Here is a 20,461-nt window from a genome sequence, read left to right on the forward strand (position 1 = left end):
AATTTTGGGAACTGATGCAACACAGCTTCATTTGGCATCCCTGTGCTTCACGATTCATGCTTTCCTTGCCACAGGGCTTTATATAGATTGTCTTCTTGGCTCCTAACAGTTTCAGGGAATTTATAGGAAAACAACATCATTCGTTCTCTCATATCAAAATATTGTTAATGTGTCATGAAAAGGGGAAATGTATGTTAATTTATTCCTAGAGCTAGATTATTTTCCAAGTTAGCTTCCTGTGTGGACAAAGAACACTGGCCTAGCAAGTGTCTGAGGACTCTGAAGAGGCCTACATCTTGAAACAGAAAGGAGGACATCCCTTTCAACAAGGAAAACACAGTCTTTTATCATAAAGTGTCTCTTTCAGTTTTCACAATTATTTCCAAAGGAACTCAACATGTATTTGATAGATGAACTCTATGTTAAATACATCACTATTTGAGTTTAAAATTATACTTTTCTATTTCCTTTACCCCACTAGCACAGGCAAACTTTCTACAAAATAATGTTTGAAAGCACTCAGCTTCTTAGAGTCTCCTTCCAGTTCTTACATCTAGCTAAACAACAGACTTTCCTACAAGAAGTCTAAAATTAGCAAGCACAATAAATGTGTAAGAAGCTAATTTTTACTTTCTAATAAATTACACTTCTAGATTACCAGGGGAAAAAATGGAAGTGATCTCACACTTTGAATCAAGCTTATGTCCAACATTAATTAAAAAGGGGTAAATCTTAATAACTAAGAAAACATCCTTTTTCCCTGTGCCTAGCTAAAATACTTTATTATTGCCTTCCTGACTGCAGTGGTTGCTTTACTTGTTATTGTGATCAAGTACCTGGCAATGGCAACACAGAGAGGGAGGAAGGGTTGCTTTGATTTGCTCTTGGAGATGATATAGCTCATCATGCTAAGAGGAGAGGGGGGCAGCTACTCACACTGCATCCACAGTCAGAAAGCAGACACCCTTGAAATGCTGGCGCAGACCTCATTCCCCACTATCTCATCAGTCCAGGACCTCAGCCTACTGAATAGTGCCATCCACATGTAGAGTGGTCCTCCTACCCTAGTTAACCTGGTCTAGAATGTCTCTCATAGATATGCTTTCAGTTTTGCCTGATGGATGATTCTAAGTCCTGTCTGTGGTTGACAACCAATAGTGACTGACACATGGCTAATCATCTCAGAGTGAAAGAAATAGGGATGAGTGGCATCCTGGGAGAAATCTATGTCAGCATGGAGCTCTTAAGAGAAGCTTAATCCTCTTTAAAAAAGTGTGGCTAGTCCATTCCAGCAGTGTGTTGTGGTGTGATATGAAAGAAGGGACATTGTGAATGCTCCTTCCGTCTACTGGTAAGAAGTGTATTCCAGTCTGGGAAACTGTCAAAATGATGTCAGGTGAAAAACTCCGGTGTACTCTGTCCTAAGTGAGATGTCTTTAACAAAGATCCACCACCCCAGACCCAGGAATCTATGCATAAGAGAACATAGGAAGATAGTAAGAGTCAGAGGTGATGGGTAAGTCCTAGGAAACTCTGTTTTCCAGATACAACAGGAATGGAACACATATGAACTGACAGACCATGGCAGCACACACAATTCAGATGGAGTTCCAGCACTTAGATCAGGAAGTGGACACCGGCTCCCATACCTAATCAAGAAGCTGTCTGCAACTGGTACCCACTGGCAAAGGAAAAATCAGTTTTCCCCAGTGGAGTCCTACTGGGCATATTAACCACACCTCAGGGCAGGCTCCAGGCCTAAGAGTGGTTTAGACTTTTGTCTCATTTTGCTTGATCATTTTTGTCTCCTTTGATCTTTTGCTTGCTTATTTTAATTTGTGTGTGTGTGTGTGTGTGTGTGTGTGTGTGTGTGTGTGATTTCCTGCACTTTTGTCATTTTTGTTTGTTTGTTTGTTTTTCAAGACACGGTTTCTCTGTGTAGCTTTGCTCCTTTCCTGGATCTCTCTCTGTAGACCAGGCTGGCCTCAAACTCAGAGAGATCTGCCTGCCTCTGCCTCCCGAGTGCTGGGATTAAAGGCATGTGCCACCATCACCCAGTAAAAGAGGGAGAGAGCCAGGCAAGGTAGCATGCACCATTAATCCCAACACTCAAGAAGCAGAAGCAGGTGGATCTCTATGAGTTCAAGGATAGCGTGATCTATATAATGACTTCTAAGACAGCTGGGGCTATGTAAAAATAGCTTATCTAAAAAAGGAAAAGAGATGAAAGACAGAGACAGAGATGGAGAAGAGATACAGAGAGAGAGAGAGAGAGAGAGAGAGAGAGAGAGAGAGAGAGAGAGAGAGAGAGAGAGAGAGAGAGAGAGAGAGATGGGGAGGGGGGGGGAGGGATCTGGGAGGAATTAGGTGAAGGGAAAAATGATTAAAATATATTGCATGAACACAAAATTATTTTCAAAAATGAAGCTTTAAAAATGATAATGAGTAACACCTCAAAGAATCACTGTGTTTGGAAAGTATAGAGGATACTAGAAGAAGGACAAAATCTAGAAGGTCAACAAATAAAATTGAGAGCATTGAGGTCGAGGAGAGAAGAGTAGGTAACAAGAGAACATGAGGGAATGGGAATGGTCAAGGTGAGGGAGCGACAGAGATGGAGAGCAAGGAAAGAGATATGTTGATAGAGGGAACCATGATGGGGTTATGTGGTGCTTGGGAAATTTCCAGGAACCCATAAGGATGAACCCAGCTAAGACTCCGAGCAATACTGGAGAGGGTGCCTGAACTGGCCTTCCCTTGTAATCAGATTGATGACTACCCTAATTGTCATCATAGAACCTTCATCTAGTAACTGATGGAAGCAGATGCAGAGATCCACAGCTAAGCACTGGGTGGCGCTCCAGGAGTTCAGTAGAAGAGAGGGAGGAGGTATTATATGAGCAAATGGGTCAAGATGATGATGGGGAAACCCACAGAGACAGTTGACCCAAGCTAGTTGGAGCTCACTGGCTCTGGACTGACAGCTGGGGAACCTACATGGAACTAAACTAGGCCCTCTGAATGTGGGTGACAGTTGTGTCGCTGGGGCAGTTTGGGGGGCCACTGGCAGTGGGACCAGGATTTATCCATAGTATATGACTGGTTTTTGAAACCCATTCTCTATGGAGGGATACCTTGCTCAGCTTTGACATAGTGGGGAGGGGCTTGGGCCTACCTCAACTTGATATGCCAGACTTTGTTGAGTCCTTATGAGTGGCCTTATCCTTTCTGAGGAATGGATAGGGGTTGGGTTAGAGGGAAAGTGGAAGAGGTGAGTGGGAGGAGGGGAGGAATGAGGAACTGCAGTTGGTATGTAAAATGGCAAAAAGAAATTTTAAATAAAAAATTGTTATAAAGAGGGAGTAATGGGGATTTTGGAGAGTTGCAGATAAAATTGAGATCAAACATCCAAGGAGGCAAAATTTCTTTTTGTTTGTTTTTTTTGTTTGTTTGTTTTTTGTTTTTTTTGAGATAGGGTTTCTCTGTGTAGCTTTGCACCTTTCCTGGAACTCACTCTGTAGCCCAGGCTTGCCTCAAAGTGGTGGAATTAAAGGCATGCGGCCACTACCGCCTGGCCAAGGAGGCAATATTTAAATAAAATGTTTAACTGGAGACAGGAAAATTACATTATTCATCTCTTAACACACTTATGCTTGTGTTTTGAAACCTAAATAAATCATACAATTTATATGATATTGTCTTTATCACAATGACAATGACATAAAACAGAAAAGAAATATGGACATATTTTATGGACTAGTTTGGGAACTTTATTTTACTATGTGAGGATCTTATAGCTTCATTTCTTCGATTAAATTTGTCATTCAAGATCATTGTTTTTATGTTTAATTGACTACAAATCTGTATCTCAATGGGCTACCATGCAATGTTAGAATGCAGGTCTGCTTTGCCTAGCAATCAAATTAGACAATGCAGCCTATTAATGTTCTTCACGTATCATCTATTGGTAGTGAAACACCCATTATCTTCTACCCATTTTTAAACATCTAATAACCATATCTAAATACCCAAAGTACCAATATTGTACCATAGAATACAAAGATGATTTCCTCTCTCATACCTGTATGCTTATGCATCTGCAAAGTCATCATTTTAGAAAGTTGATCCTGCTTTTTCCTTCCCTTATATACACTAATATACACTAGCAGTTTCTAGATTTCTTTTATGGTATAACCCTGAAGGATGAGTACTTTGTAGAGGTCAGTGACATTGCTAAGCATTCTGTAATCACAAGAAAGCTCCACAGTAAAGACAATTTGATCTAAAACATTAACAGTGCCAAGATTGAGAAGCCATTTTAGAATTGTAACTTCCATTTTCCTCTCATAGCATTTTGGGATTGGTGGCCTAGGAAGTATGAACAGGGTCAAACCTTAACAGAAGATACTTAAAGCAATTTATGAGTCTGAATGAAATTGTAACCCTGCAAATGTACAAGGCTAAAGCAAAGCACAGTTCCTTAAAGTGGGTTGGGACCTCATACGATTCTAGTAATTGAATGTGGGGCTGTAAAAGGTATGGTGATAGCAAGTTTTCTAAATGCAAAACAACCAAAAATGAATTCAGAATCAATCAAATGCATAAAGAAACTCACATGTTTCTGGTAGCACTCACCAGTATTACATCATACAAACTTACTGCAGTCTTGGATCTGAACACACATACTGTAGATTACATGCTTTTCACTGTTCATCCATCACGTCTATATAATGCCAAGGAAAATTGCCTAAAATACCATGGCTTAGATTAGAGACTATTGCATATGGTGCATTGCAATGTTTTTACTGTATATTTACAGTTTTTTAATGTGTGTGCTTTGTAGGAACATAATACTTTAATTAAGGAAACAAATACTTTGTTGCCCTGCTATCTTTCATCAGCATTTTAGGTTAAAGTGTTTCATTTATTTGAATTGTTGTAAGAGTTGCTGATTTAAATTTTATAAAAAAAGTGCTTGATTTATTTTGTCATGGGATTAGGATAGAATTACCAATAGTTACTAAATGACCCCAAAAACAGTTCTGCCATTTTTTGGTACCTGTGTGAAGCAGTGTTCTTAGCACTGATAATTATAAAATCAAAGTATCAAACAGTTCCAAAAAGCATTGAAGATATTCTGCATCCTGCATTATTGGACATTCAGATAAGATTTATTCTTTATCAAAAACTAATCATGTGCATCTCATTAGTATGTATATTTGCTTGCCACATTAATAAATGCTGAAATTATATATATTTACCAAATAATTGATTTAAAATTAATTTCTTTATGGTTTATACAGTAGATGTTTGATTTACTCACTGACTTTAAACCTTGTAACACTTAAGCTTCTGTAAAACCTTCTTGGGCCAAAAGGACTTGCTAAGAAGAAACATCTGGGTACCTCCCAAACATGAATTATGAACCAAAGGCTGTGGAGCACCCAGATGGAGCAGGTTCACATGTGTTATTTTTTAAGATGTGATAAGCAAACCAAAACCAAATAATAATACTTGAACTGAAGCAGATACATTTTACTCAATGAAATATAAATATACATTGAAAACTCTATTTTTGCTTGTATCTCTGTGTATTTGAACTTCTTATAAGTACATAAAAACTACTTTTCCCCATTAGACAGACCTGTTCTGAATCTCCCTTGTTCATGGAAGGAAGTCTACCCAGCATGGGGCCTGTCTGAACCTAGCACAGTTCAGGGCTCCCTCTCCTACCTGGCTGGTACTTTCCAGAACACAGCTGTGTCCTGTCTTCATACTCATTCTAATTGGCTGATTTTCTTCTTCTTCTCCTCTTCCTGAAAATAATAATAAGTGAATGGTTCTTAATTTGGTTTTCTTCCCCACAGAGAATTTTAGCACCAGCATCATACTCCCCACCAAGTATAAACTCTTACAGACTACTAGGTAGAGAAGAAAGGATCCTTGAAACTAACTAATTCAGTTCTCATCTGTGAGATTAGGAGGCAATGCCACTCGGCACCATAATGCCAGGTGCCTGCAGAATTACAGGGAAACATACATTTGCTCCTCTGAGATTCTTTCTGAGGAGTCCTTGCTTCTGATGCCCATGAGGCAATATTTCCACCTGTGACAGTTATCCTGACATACCTACCCTAGAAGACTGTCCACTGTTGATATGAAGATCATATTTAACTGGAAATTCTCTATTTTTACCTGGAAAATGTCCTGACATCATGGGGGCCATACAGGTCTTAGTAATTTGGAGTTTATGGCCAAACCCATATTATTTGAGTTTTCAGCTAATATCTGAAATATCCTCTCAATAACTGTTGATTGGTTTTATTTTTGTCCATTTGTTTTGTTGGATGGACCCAGGACAGTCAGAATTGTAAGACTAATTAAAGATGAGCAGGAACTGATTTTAATAAGAAGCATGGGAGTTATTTGTCCTATCAATAAATCACCATGTTGTGATTACTGTACTGCCCAGGTCCCATGTAAGTAAATGAACAAGTAATTTGAGGTATTTGATGTATAGTTTTAGATATTCTGAATTATTTTAGGAATTGCAGAAATATTGTTTGTTTCACTTCATTGAAAAATTCCTAACTCTTCTATGAAAAACATACAAAAGTTTCTTAATTATGTAAGCAACATAAGAACAATTAATTAAACCATTATTAAAGTAGAATTCTTTTGATTATTTATTCTATAGTCTGTTATTCCTTTTCCTATCCATGCCTTATGATAAATAGAATACCTGTCCTGTACTCTGCTAGACCTTACACCCCCATGGTTTCCTGGAATACAGCTAATATAAATGTGGCTTTTGTTGGTCTCTAGGGCTCCTTGATAAATCATGTCTTTCCATAAAGAAATAATTTACTTCTTGTGTGGCCAAATTGATACAATGTTTCCCAGATGAACTCCCGGCTTACATTCTAATCTGTAAATTTTCCAGGTTCAGCAGGAATGGACACATTTGTTCTTTGTTTTTGTTAATTGTTCCATTGGTTAGAAACACAAATTTGGATCTAGACTAACAGCTGTGATTGTATACCTCTGCACCTCTTTTCTCATTTACAAAACAGACATAAAGCTTCCTCCCACGGCATTCTTGTGAGACTTGACTAAGTCACTGTATTGGATTTAGAACAATGCAGAACTCCTGTTTAGCTTGCTGCAATCAGTGCCTTTCATTATTCATTTTTTTTGTTTTATCTTCTTTTATTGTGCTTTCATGTTAGATTTTTTCTTCTTTTTCATGTTATTGTTGCTGACCTTGAATTCATGAATCCAAGTCCATATTTATGTATTTATAAATATATACTTAAATACATTCATATATTTATATATTTATGAATCCAAGTCTAAAACCTTAGAAGACAAGCTTGGCCATGTGACCTGGAAAGGTCAATTAAAATAGTCAAATTAGTATTAGAAGTCAGAAAAAGAAGATATATTCAGTGCAGCCATAGTGGGAAGAGGTACAAAGAGATCTAGTAGCCTCCTCAAGTAGGTCTCATAGGATTTAAGGGTGATTGAAGTTTAGATAGAGGGCCAAGGTTATGCATATCCAGTCAGGTCTGTTGAAGGTTGGGCCCTGCCCACCATTGGTCCACTGCTGCCTGGGCTTCAGTCTCATCCTGAAAGTTACTCAGACAAGGTATTAGAAATGAGAAATCTTTTCTAGGAGACATGTTCTCTCTCAGGCTGTATCAGGCTCCTAGGCTTTTCCTTCTTCCAGAATTAGATTCTAGGAGAGTCTTTTGTTCCAACAGTAGAGTAGATTGAGAGACACGAGTGTCTCTTTGAGAATATCTTCCTTTCTGTGTAGTGAGTTACTCTAGTTCAAGGTTTTGTGTGGTTCCCATGATTTCTTTGGACCTTATTGCTGATGTTGGGATCTCCATGAATCCCAGTCTGTCAAATATGAAGCTGCCTTAGAACAAAATTCCAAATCAAATTCTCAAGACTTTTGGTTGTATAAGAAAGATGCTTAAGACAATGAACTCTCATCTGGTCTTTTCTGCCACCAGTTCCTGTGAGAATGGTCCTGCATGATTACATTGTAACATGCATTTGCTGAATAAAGAAACAAAGACATTCTTTAAAGTGGTTAATACTCTGTCACTATTTTTTCTAGACTGAGAGATGCTAGTGCCTTTAGGTAAATAGACAGCATTAAAGAATAATTTCAGAGCAGATGATGCAATATCCCAAGTGTGCCTGTGCACATGGACATACCCTCTGATCATTTTATTTTTCACTTCATAAAATTGTGTGGCTCCTTTCAAGTGTTAGGGAATCCCCAAAGTCATTCAAACTCTTATATCCCTTAATAGAAGAAACACAAACAGTGAAAATAAAATTTTGTCATGTAGGCATTACTATTCCTTTTCAACTGAAGCTCTGATTCAGTAATGAATTTTCCTTTCTTGCTTATCTCATCAAATGCTCTTGGATGCATTTCTTTGTTAGAAGTTTGGCTCAGACTCTGCCTGCGCTCCCTCCCCCACCACTCACCCATTCTATTTCTCACTTAAATTCATTTATCCTCTTAAAGGTCTCTCAAGATTGTTTTCTTTAAAACCGGAATTACAGAGCTTAAATTTTGTTGATCAGGGTTTCACAGAAAAATGTTGTTTCCTTTCTGTTTGGATTTCAGTAGTTGTTGTTAGACTAGCAATAATAACAGATGCATGACAATGTACTCTGATAGCAACCAAATAAGCTCCTTAAGCCTTAGTATCAGTGGAGGGTTCAAGTTACAACTGGAAATTAGCCCTTACTTTCTTTCGATCATATCTCTGCCCTTAGTAGCTGCAGTGAGTGGAAAGTGTTGGTGTTCAAAAGGGGAATCACTCAAGTGCTAGAATTCATTGTCTTTTGATATACATAAGGAGAAAGCAGTTTTGTGACCTATGACCTAGTTTAAACATCATATATATATATATATATATATATATATATATAAGTTTGTATTCTGCTTGGTCTGCCTGTTTAAAACCTTGCTGTGTCCTATTATCCTGCAATGGGAAAATCATTGCATGGGCTAAGAATTCAGGGAGCAGTTCACTCTCTTCCTAAGTAGAAGCTGTGAGGTTTCCTGTCTTTAACTGTGTGTACAAATGTACATCCTTTGGCAGTGTTTGAACTCCTTGAAACTGCATTTCTCTGACTCAGCAGATAAAGTAGTTGCTTTTTGTTTACCTTCTTGCATATTGAATAAAAACTCTTTATAAATGCTGTAGACCTGCACTTTCAGGACCAGAGACACGGGAAGATAGTTTACTCTCTTTAACTTCCCTTGTGGCCATGTGTCTTTCTGTGGCCATCATCTGAGATCAACCCTGATGTGGTGAATCCTATAAGAATGACTTTATGTTTTCTTATATTCTTGCTTTCTCCTCCTAATCTCTCATGGTTCTGGAAAATGACGGACCTACGACCTTAAATCCTTGAATAATATCAATGATGGCAGAGCATACAATATCTACCTGTTAGTGATGTAAAATTAGATAGAAATGAATATGGGTTCTAGACAGTAAGATGAGGGGATGGTTTGTTATCACAATATGGCTCACCTTGTTCTATCTGAACATTTCCTCAATATCTTGCCTCTTTTAATCTTCTTAGTACCCTAGATTTTTACTTCTTTGTACTTACATTTGCTAGGAAATTAACTTTTTCCACACATCACGGCTGAAGCTTGTAGCTGAGGTCTGATCATCCACATACCACCTCCTGGAAACAATACTTAGTTCAAGGCTCAGAGTCTGATTCAAGAGTATCTATTCAAAATGATGTTTAGAAAACTGGTAAAGATAATTGGAATGCAGCAGCTTCCCAAATCATTTGATGCAAAAGAGATAAGTATGACACGTATTTGGATGTTTCAGTTTGCTTTTTGGAATATTGAGAAGACAGTGTAGAACAGGCAGAAGAAAGAAGTACAGCTATTTGGGGACACTTTGAATCAAGACATACTAGGAATCAAACATTATGGAGAAACTATTAATGAAGACACACTAGAAATCAAATCTTATACAAATTATATATACTAATAGATCATTTTTACTTTTCCAGTGTCAGGCCCCCTTTTCTGATACCTGGGACTAAAATGATTTCAACTGATCTGTGTTTGAATATGAGCTCTCTGATGTAAAAACATTGAAAAGGATATAAATAGCCATCACCAATGCTGCACAGAAATTAGGCTACCTCCTGCTATTGTTGGAACTGGGCTACCCTCTTCTATGGTTTGAACTGTGTTACCCTCTACTATGGTTGTTAGGAAGATTGACAGGCAGAATGAAACATGGCAGTCGTACTAGATATGAAAAGAAATGTCAGAGAGATGCATGTTCAACCAGTGTGCTTGCCACTGATCAAGCATGTCTGCTTGGAAAAAGTATTTGTCTTCTCTAAGCCTCAGTTAACCAGTAGGTAGAAGAGTGGTAATGTGTTGCCAGTGATAAATGAGATAGCAGGCCAAGCTATAAGCACACAGGAAGAATTCTTTCACTCCTGGTGTTTAGGACCCACATGGTCCCAGTGAATACCAACCATATTTCCTCTTAACCTCAGGAGAGCCTGGGGTCTTATTCTACCTTTCTTGTGCTAGCAGTATGAAGGAATGCTATCATTTGTATGTGGAAGGATACAAGTAGACTGTGGAGCCAGCATTGTTTTGTATCTTAGAACAAATTGCCTCTTATAAATGAAAGAACCCATTTGTCTACTAAGGAGGAACCAGTGTAAGGAGACAGTTCTAAATGTAGGAAAGAATGCTAAGATATATTTTAATATGCTGTCTTGAAGAAAAATCCTATTGATGTGCCTAGTTTTGTCTATCAAAAAACTCAAGCCAATATGATTTTGGTCTATCTATTAAGCATATACTTAGAAATGAACTAATCTCTTTCTGTTCAAAACCAAAACTAAAAACAAAAATCTATCTGTTTTTGCCATTCTGACCTCCATCATAAAATCTTTTAACTGGTGTGGAAAAGAGGAAGGGGAACATAATTGTACTATAATAGAGTATAGCAATCCTATACTCATTTTAATTAACTTTGCAGTCCCACAGGAGGCATTTAGCTCCTCAGAGTCATCAGAAAATCCTATAATATTTTATTTCTGTTTCATGGTAACATGGAGATTGCCTCACTTGTCTCCCGAGACCTAAGACATTATACTCCAGGGATGCAGAGTCCTGTTAAAAATTAATCATTTTGAAATAGGCAACATTATTGGGAGCAGTGCCGATTGTTCTGCAGATTTATTAACTGTCTCTCACATAATCGTTTACACACAAGGCTGCACTGGGCTTCTATATTTCAGGCTAAACATTTCCTATTGTTTTCTCAGAGTTATTATTAGAGCATGGCTAGATCTAAATATATATTAAATTAGAATAATGTGATGGGGCACATCTGCCTGACACTATTGGTTTACCATAGAGGTATCCATTATAGGAAACTGTGAATGAGGGTGTGATGATTCAGGAATCTAGAGGTAAAGAAATTAGGTTAATATGGAGAGCTGTGAGTTCAGGGAAGTTTGTATACTAATGCCATATCCACTACTTGGAGTCATATGCCTGGGGGAAATCATGAATCTTTCTAAGCTTTGGGCTAGAGTAGGTAGAGTTCTGTTTTCAAAGAAAACTTAGAGAATAGGTCAATGCACATTTCTGCTGAGGGCCAAACAGTAAGTATTAGTGCTTTGTGAACTACAAAGCAAAATATAAGATATGGCAATATTATAGTACAAAAACAACCCCAGTGAATGTATAAATAACCTAGCCAGATTCCCATATAAAATTATTTATCTAGGGTCAGTAAAATTTTGAATTTCATAATAATTTCTAGGTATCATAGGATATTGTACTTGTTTTTATTAAGAAAATACTTAACATGTATAAAACAGGTTTTACTTCATGAAAATTTAAAACACTGGGTAGCAGCCAGACTTAACCCATAGGGAAGACTTTGCTGATTGCGACAAGAAGAGATTAGGCTTTTCTTAGTAAAAGGAATCTCTGTGGCCCAGTCACTACATGGAGGAAGGAAAGTTGTTCACATACTTGTAATATCTTTCTGATTTGTTTTTCTATGAAATAAATCTCTATGATGTAAAACATAAGAAACATGATTTTTATTTGTTAAAGTGGATAGTATTGCTCTTACTAATATATCATCCCATGAGAACATAGGAAACTTCAATGAGAAAAAAGAATGGCATTTTGACTAACACAGTGTCTGACATACACTAAGGCATAACTTGCTGGTTTAGTCCACATAGAAGCAGTATAACTTCCAAACCTAAAAGGCTATGTATGCTGAGCTTGAGAAGTTCGTGCCTGACTGAGCATGGATCTCTATTCAATGCTCCCAATCTTGATTTAGGGGAAATTTTAGTGACATTCTCTGAAAGAAACCTTTTTTGAGTGTAGTTGCTATAATATGAATTTTAGATATCTTTCAAAACCCACTTGTAAAAGACTTGGACCCCAGAGTGGAGCTACTGAAAGGAAACACAATGGTTTAGACATGGTGTTTTGTTCCACCTAATGGTTGTTATATAGTTCAATTGAGGTAGTCAACTGCTCTGCACATAGTTCTGAGAGTTCAATCTGTGTTTGCTTCTGCCATGCACTCTTACCATAGTCTGCTGCATCATCATAGTACCAAGCAGATATAATGAGCTAGAGCATCTAAAATGTAAGCCAAAGTAAACCTTTTGTCTTTATAAGTTTTTTTTATCTTAGGCATTTGCTATAGAGGCTAAAAACAGACCAACACAGACGCCTAACAGTCCTAGCTGTTCTTAGATAAAATGTTACCAATCGGCTTATCTTAACAATACATTACATATTGATCTATTCTTTGCAGCTAAGATTACGTTCAACATCAAGTAAAAAGAACTTTGTATGCTAGGACATATCTCTTGTATACATACAGAAGAAAACCAAATACAACTAGTTGCATTTTCCAATGTAGGTCATATTAAAAAAAAATAGAAAAGCACAATCTCTAAAAATAATTTATGAACATTTGTCCTTAAACTCAAATATAAGTGTAGTCTTCACACCCATCAAGGAAACTTCTCTTTACAACAGACAGAAACCACTACAGAGAACCATAAATAATCAAAATGCAGAGCTATGGATCCCAATCCCAGTGGATACAAACAGTCCTGCACCTAAGTCTCAGGGGCCATTGCAACTAGAGGGAAGACATATCTTAAGAGCCAAATGATCAGGGTGTTTAATGTAAGAGTGTGTCTCTTAGAAATGTAAGAAGCTACACACATAATCTCTTTACAGCATGACTTCCCAAACACGAGCTGAGCAAGAATGATACCAGTGGACATGCCAACATAGACAAGAAAAAGCCATGAGGCTTCAACCTTGCCCAAAGAACTATAGGCAACCAAAGAAAGCTGGGAGAAAGAGAAGTAGTCTTTCCCAGGGAAGAATACACCAACTGGTTGTCTAGTGACAAATGATCAGCCATGAAAAAATGCATACAGTAACATTATATTGACGGAATATGTTATATTTAGGAATATATACCTATATACATACACATATGTGTATGCAATCACTAGTAGTTTTAAAAAAAGAGGCAATGAATTTGAAAGAGAGCAGAGAGAGGTGTATATGGGAGGGTTCAGAGGGAGGAAAGCAAAGGGAGAAACATAATTATAGATTATATTACAATCTAAAAAATAAAAGAATATTTTCATGTAACAAGAAATAACATGAAATTACATAGAATGTTTTATTGTTATGTGCTTCATGCAGTTTTCATGAAGCTATCAATTATTGTGGGATGTTATTAAAAATCACAGGGAAATTGACACGTTTTTGCTGCTCTTTTTATAGAAAAAAACTTCAAGGCTTCTATCTTGTTGCTAAATCAATTTAACAGCTTCACAAGTTCCAAGTCTGCTTTTGAATTTTATTTTCTTCAGATAAAGAAATTAACAGTTATTAAAATACACTTACAAAAGATGTTCTGAGAGCTATTATATTTGGGCACCTTTACATATTATAATTATTTATACCTTTAACCTTTGCTTTGCAGTTTTTAAAATCATGTATGCATGGGTATGTATATATGAAGTCTCTGTGTATGCATGCACATGTATGTGTGTATGTGTGCATGTGTGTACATGCAGGCACACACACAGGTATTCATTTGCCATGGTGTGCACACGGAGGTCAGAGAGAACTTCAGGTTCTCATTCCCCATCTTGTTTGTAATCATGCATCTTGTGTTTGCCACTGCATCATCGAAGCTAGCTATCCCATGAGCTTATGGAGATTTTTCTTGTCTTTGTCTCTCATCTCACAGATGCAGCAGTAGGTACTTTATATGTGTTTGATCATATCCAGCTTTACTTGGGTTCTAGGCATCTAAACTCAAGTGATCATGCTTGCAAGGCAATAACATTATATACTGAACTTTCTCCACAGCTAGCAATTTTAAAACTGATGAATTTGAAACTCATTTAGTATGACTCCATGACAAGATAAAATACAGTCAAACTGGACTCAGGAAAGTTGATTTCCTAGGCTTCCCTTCTTTTTTCTTTCCTGGGCATGTCACTTAAGGAGAAATGTGAATGTCTTTGAGCTTTGGTTTGATTTGTATTGAGAGACAATTACACATACACACACACACACACACACACACACACACACACAAGATATGTACATGATGATGATGGAATGAAATGAAATGATATTTGTGAAAAGACTTTGTGAGCTAGAGATCATACAAATTTATGAAACAGGTCTTTTGTAGCAAGCACATCTGGCTGTTTGTAGCTTCTTCCTTCATCAGGTCCTATATCAATGGATGCTTTAACATAATCTTTTTTCCACAGTTCCATACTCTGCCTCTCTTCCTCTCACTCCCCCATTTCTGTCTGTCTGTCTGTCTGTCTGTCTGTCTGTCTCTCTCTCTCTCTCTCACACACACACACACACACACACACACACACACACACACACACACCCCAACACAGAACACGATGAATCGTGATGTTAGTTTGAGAGAAACATTTTGTCTATTGCAGCAAAAGCAACTTCTGTCCATATTTCTTCATCCTCTGTGGGTGGAATGAGTGGAAATCTGGATAGAAATGTTGAAAAATGAGAACAGCTGACTGAACCTTGGCATGTGTTCATTGAAGTTTTATTTCTTCTGTGCAAATCGGGAGAACTCAGTTTGCTAACAGGCAAAATTTAGAGCAAAATAAAATAGTTTCTCCAATGGCTTCAGGAGTTATCCATTTCAAACAGTATATCTGTGTTGAGAGTTGCAATAAGAAATGGCTAGACCATCAATTCTGAAGCTCTTCTGAGAATTAGATGTTGACAAAGTGACTCTTTTCCCATATGTTGCCGATGCCCCCATCTCTTCCACAATTCCTCTAGGCACTAACTTTATGTATTTATATCTTAGTAGTGCTTTTACTGAGAAAACTTGCTTTGATGATTGTGAAGTTAGTAAATCATGAGAACCTTGTACTCTTGCCAGGAAAAATGATGTAGTGGGATGAAACTGAGTGTGAGACAAGATAACTAAATTAAACTCAGTGGAAGCTGGGTTATGGCCTGTGTTTGTCTCTAAAGCAACTCCTCAAGGACCTCACTACAAGAAACAGATGAGTAATTGAAAGGTAAGATCCAGAATCTAGGGTCTGTTTAAAGGACACATACCTCCAGCTTTCTCAGTTCTGACTGTAATATCTAGGTCACTTGGACGCAGAAAGAGACTTCTAAGATCATTTTGGAGTCTGCTGTCCCCATGATTCTTGGGTGAACCATATATTTGAAGAGTTTGATTCACAAAGTCTATTCTTTCAAATCTGTTGTTAGAGATAGTAGGACACAGATATTATGAAGGGGAAAATGGTAAGATCAGAGGGTTTTAATTGCAGGGCAGGCAGGGGTTTAGTAGGGAGAGAATCAGGAATGAGAGTTAACACTACAAATATTTGAAAAAGCTATAGGAAAACATATCACATTATAAACTTTTTAAAAAACAACAATAACACACACACACACACACACATACACATGTGATGGTATTGTGTTCCGCAAAATATTGTGCACCCTAATAAACTTATCTGGGGTCAGAGAACAGAACAGCCACAATATTAAACATAGAGAATAGGCAGTGGTAGCACACACACCTTTAATCCTAGCATTCTAGAGACAGAGATCTGCCTGGATCTCTGTGTTCAAGGATACAGCCAAGCATGGTGACTCATGTCTTTAATCCCAGAAAGTGAGCCTTTAATCCCAGGGAGTGATGGCAGAAAGCAGAAAGATATATAAGGTGTGAAGATCAGAATCTAGAAGCTTTTTGGCTGGTTAAGCTTTTAGGCTTTGAGTAGCACAGTTCAGCTGAGACCCATTCAGATGAGGACACAGAGGCTTCCAGTCTGAAGAAACAGGATTAGCTGAGGAACTGGCAACGTGAGGTAGCTGTGGCTTGTTCTGCTTCTCAGACCCCAGATAAGTTTAGGAGCATGCATAATATTTCGGGGAACACAATACCACCACCAACACACACACACAGAATATTTTGCCACTAGGAGTGACAATGCTCCGTGCAGGAGTCATAGACTACCTAAAAATATTCCCATTGCCTGGCATGGTAGACCTTCCTTCAAGTTAACATTCAGGTGGTAACCAAGAGTTTCTCTCAAACAATACAGGGTATTATTTCTTGGCTGCCTTCCAGAGTTGAAGGTAAGACTCCATTGCTGAAGACACTGCACGTTTTAGGCACAGGATTTGGAGATATCTAACTGGACTGGAAAGGACCTAGAACTCTCCTTGAAAATTCTTACTCTCACAGTACTGGATGTTGCTATTTAAGCTGCCAAGGGAGGAAAGCAATCAATAGTTCTACCTATCTGTAACACTTGAGAACCGCAGCAACAGCCAACCTCATAGGTATCCTCAATGGGGTAATGGTGCCACTTTCTTCTTGGAAGTAACCAACAGTTCTCTAATTTGACTTCAAGCTTACTCATAGGAGGGAATTCATACCAGGTACCATAAATCTAGCTTGCTACTCATGGCTGGAGAAATTATACTACATAGAGGAGAACCTATTGCTGTTTTTCTAAACCAGTATAACTTCTAACTGCATGCTATATGCTTATCTTTAAACTACTCATCAAAGGAGATTCTGTTTTGCAAAAGATGAAGATTATTACAATGCAATCCTATACCTACGGCTCAAGGAACATTTTTGAATTTGGGTACAAAGAGTGTAATAGCCAGAGTACCAGAATGCCTGCTGTTAGTAAGTGTCTTATAGACAGGACAAAGGTGGTATTACCCATGAGATTGCAAAAATATGGTTGCTTAAACAGGACCTTCAAAATGTAAATAGTTTATATCTCAATGCAGATGGAGGGAATCTCAGAAGGGTCCACTCCTAATCAAAGAGCTACAGTCAATGACTGCTGAGAGAGTTTCCCCAGGGATTCTAAAATGAATGAATGAATGAATGAATGAATGAATGAATACAATTAAATGAAAATAAAAAATAAGCTACTTCATTGTAAGTGAAGCCATGAGAGTCTGTTGAAAGGGTATCAATTATTTACTAAGATATACAATGGGGAGAACATGCACTCAGGGACACGGAACAGCAGCCATGGTCCTCTGTTCTGCCCAGGGGGTTAATGGAACCAGCAGTCTGACCTCCAACCACCACCGAGAGAGAGAGAGAGAGAGAGAGAGAGAGAGAGAGAGAGAGAGAGAGAGAGAGAGAGAGAGAGATGCTCTCTCTTCAGTTTTAAGCAGTCATGTACCCAGAGAAAACCATGCCTCTACCAAGCCAGATACCCCAAGGTCATTGGTGGAGTGAATTCCCACAGCACTTCTTCACCTTAGCAGTTTCTTGTATATGGAAAGGAGGTGAAGCTACTGAGTTTGTTCCTTGTCTGCTTTTAAGAGGCCCAAAGGTGTTAGGACTCCATAGATCCTATTTTCAAACAACTCAGATACCATTTTAAAAATTTGTGATTTTTTTTCTGGTTTTTCTCAGTAATGATATTGGAGATACAATTATTGGATGGGAGCAACAGATATCAGATGTTCTAAAGTTACTAAAATTAGCTGCATTAGCTAATTGAATAACTGTATTGAATAACTATGGATGGCACCCTTTCTATCCTGTCTATATTTAGCTCAGAGCTATGTCTGAAAAAAAAAAAAAAAAAGGTGGTTTCCCTGCTTTCAGAATGTGATTTTCCTGAGGATGATCTACTCTCTCAACTGAGGGGGAGGGTATATGTTGTTTTGTTTGGAATATTTATCAAGTATAGATGAGCATTACAAAGAATTAGTTGCCAATGATAATGTCACTTGTGTAATTTAGGTTTTGGATGTGTCTACATGAATTTAGCCTGTTTTTCACTGTTACCCTCATTCTGATTCTATGTGTGGGACACACACTTGACTTCATAGCCTCTTTAGGCAAGTTGTTCCCCTCTTTGCATGATGCGGGTACTGTGTTATCAGTTGCTCTAATTTTAGTCTCTGGGTATTGCCATGATATTATTTGTTTCGAGATTATATATGTAGGCTAGGATATATTATCTATGAGTCTCAATTACAGATGCTGAATATTAAACAAAAAGGTATTATTAAAGGGAGACAACTAATAGACTAAGAAATAGTGGGGTTTACCCTTTTGGCTCTATAATGCATTACATAAAGAATACCACAAAGATGTAACAAAAGCTGAAATCCAGTGATGTACTTTAAAAACCTCTTAACCAACCAAATTTATTTTCTTTACCATTGGTGAGCATGAGCTGTTTTTATGTAGTGTCATTCTAGGCAGCACAGAGCAAACCATATTTTCTCATAGGCAACCCATGGGTCTTTAGTAATAAATTATTAGGTAATAAACTTAGCCCAAGCTTCTTAGAGATAGAAAAGGCCACAGAAATTCAGACAAGCTCTCTAACAGGAAAATAATTTCTTAGGAAAAATAATATACAAATTCAAGATTTGTTTCTTCAGTGTCTCTGGAAATGGAAGAGTTATTACCATACAGAATTTGTTTTCAGTGTTCTATGGACAGTTTTAGAAAGGTCAAAGTAAAATATCACTACTTCAAATTCCATCCTCTTGTCCAAATTGAGTTCTCATTAGTCACACAGATCCAGGTTCTACTCCTCTACATAATGGGTTTGACAAAGGAGTTGGTAGAGTGAACATGAGCCAAAGAACCGCCAAAGAGAAGTAGGAAAGTGTGAATTCATTGGTGTTTCTGCTGAGGATTTTTTGGTGTAGGTCTGGTCTAGGGCCACAGTGGACATGTGAAAAGTGTGTACTCAGTGGTTGTTATGCTAAGGACCTTATGATACAAATCTGGCCTGATCCCAGAGACAAAAGAAGAGGGTGAATGTTTTCAATTCCTACACAGATTCCTTCAGCTACTTCTTCAATATAATGATTAACTTGAAGTTATACTTTCGGAGGAGATAGCATATAAGAGAGAAACACACATGGAACCATAGAACATAGATAAGTACAACTTTATAACATTATACTCTAGGGCTTCAGTTTATTATGCATCCTGTGAAAGAAAGAAGACACAACCTAATACTATCTCTTTGGGTATCACTGAAAGCTCAAGAATTCCACCATGCAAGGAAAGGAGGAATTTTTTCTACCTCTTTTTATCATTTCATCATCTATTGTCCAGGAGCTTACACTTACTTCAAACCAATAGAGGAGGGGGCATAACACAGGTGTGGGTATAAAATGTGTGTACTTGCTGGTTCCTAACTGGAAATCTTTCCACTCACACTTCTATTCTTCCTGGAAACTCACATTCTGCCTTCAGTGTCAGCTGTTAGCCCACATATCATCTGCTCAGCAGATCATTCTTGTCATTTTCAATACCTTGCTGTCTCACCCCTACCTACCCATTTCTTTCTGTTGGGTAGCTGCTTTACAGTACTTGATAAGAGTTTTGCTGCTCTGATACTCATCCTCTGATCTATCATAGCTGTTAATGTCCTTGTCCTAAGAACATGTAACTTTGACGAAGTTCTGGAGTTCATTTTCCTACATTCAGAATTTTTAGCTGAACTTATAATATGATGCATGCTCAATAAATATATGCTGAATAAATAAATAAGGAGAAAAAACAGAGCTTTGGGGTTCTGTTCTTGCATTTATAATTAAGTTCTGTTTTACTTTTGCAAGTTGTACAGAATTTTTCTTCTTTCTTGCAGGTTTGAAAATACTTCATTCCATTCATGATTATAGCCCATACTCACATATTTGGAAATGCTCTTTAATTTTCTTTCTTTCTTAAAATATGATTCTTAGCACAGAACACAGTGTATCTTCGGCTCAGCAAGCTTGGCCCAAAGACTTAGTGAGGGTGTGGAATGTTTCATTTTTATCCCCAATGTT

Source organism: Onychomys torridus, chromosome 3 (genome assembly GCF_903995425.1).
Source record: "Onychomys torridus chromosome 3, mOncTor1.1, whole genome shotgun sequence".
Taxonomy (NCBI): domain Eukaryota; kingdom Metazoa; phylum Chordata; class Mammalia; order Rodentia; family Cricetidae; genus Onychomys; species Onychomys torridus.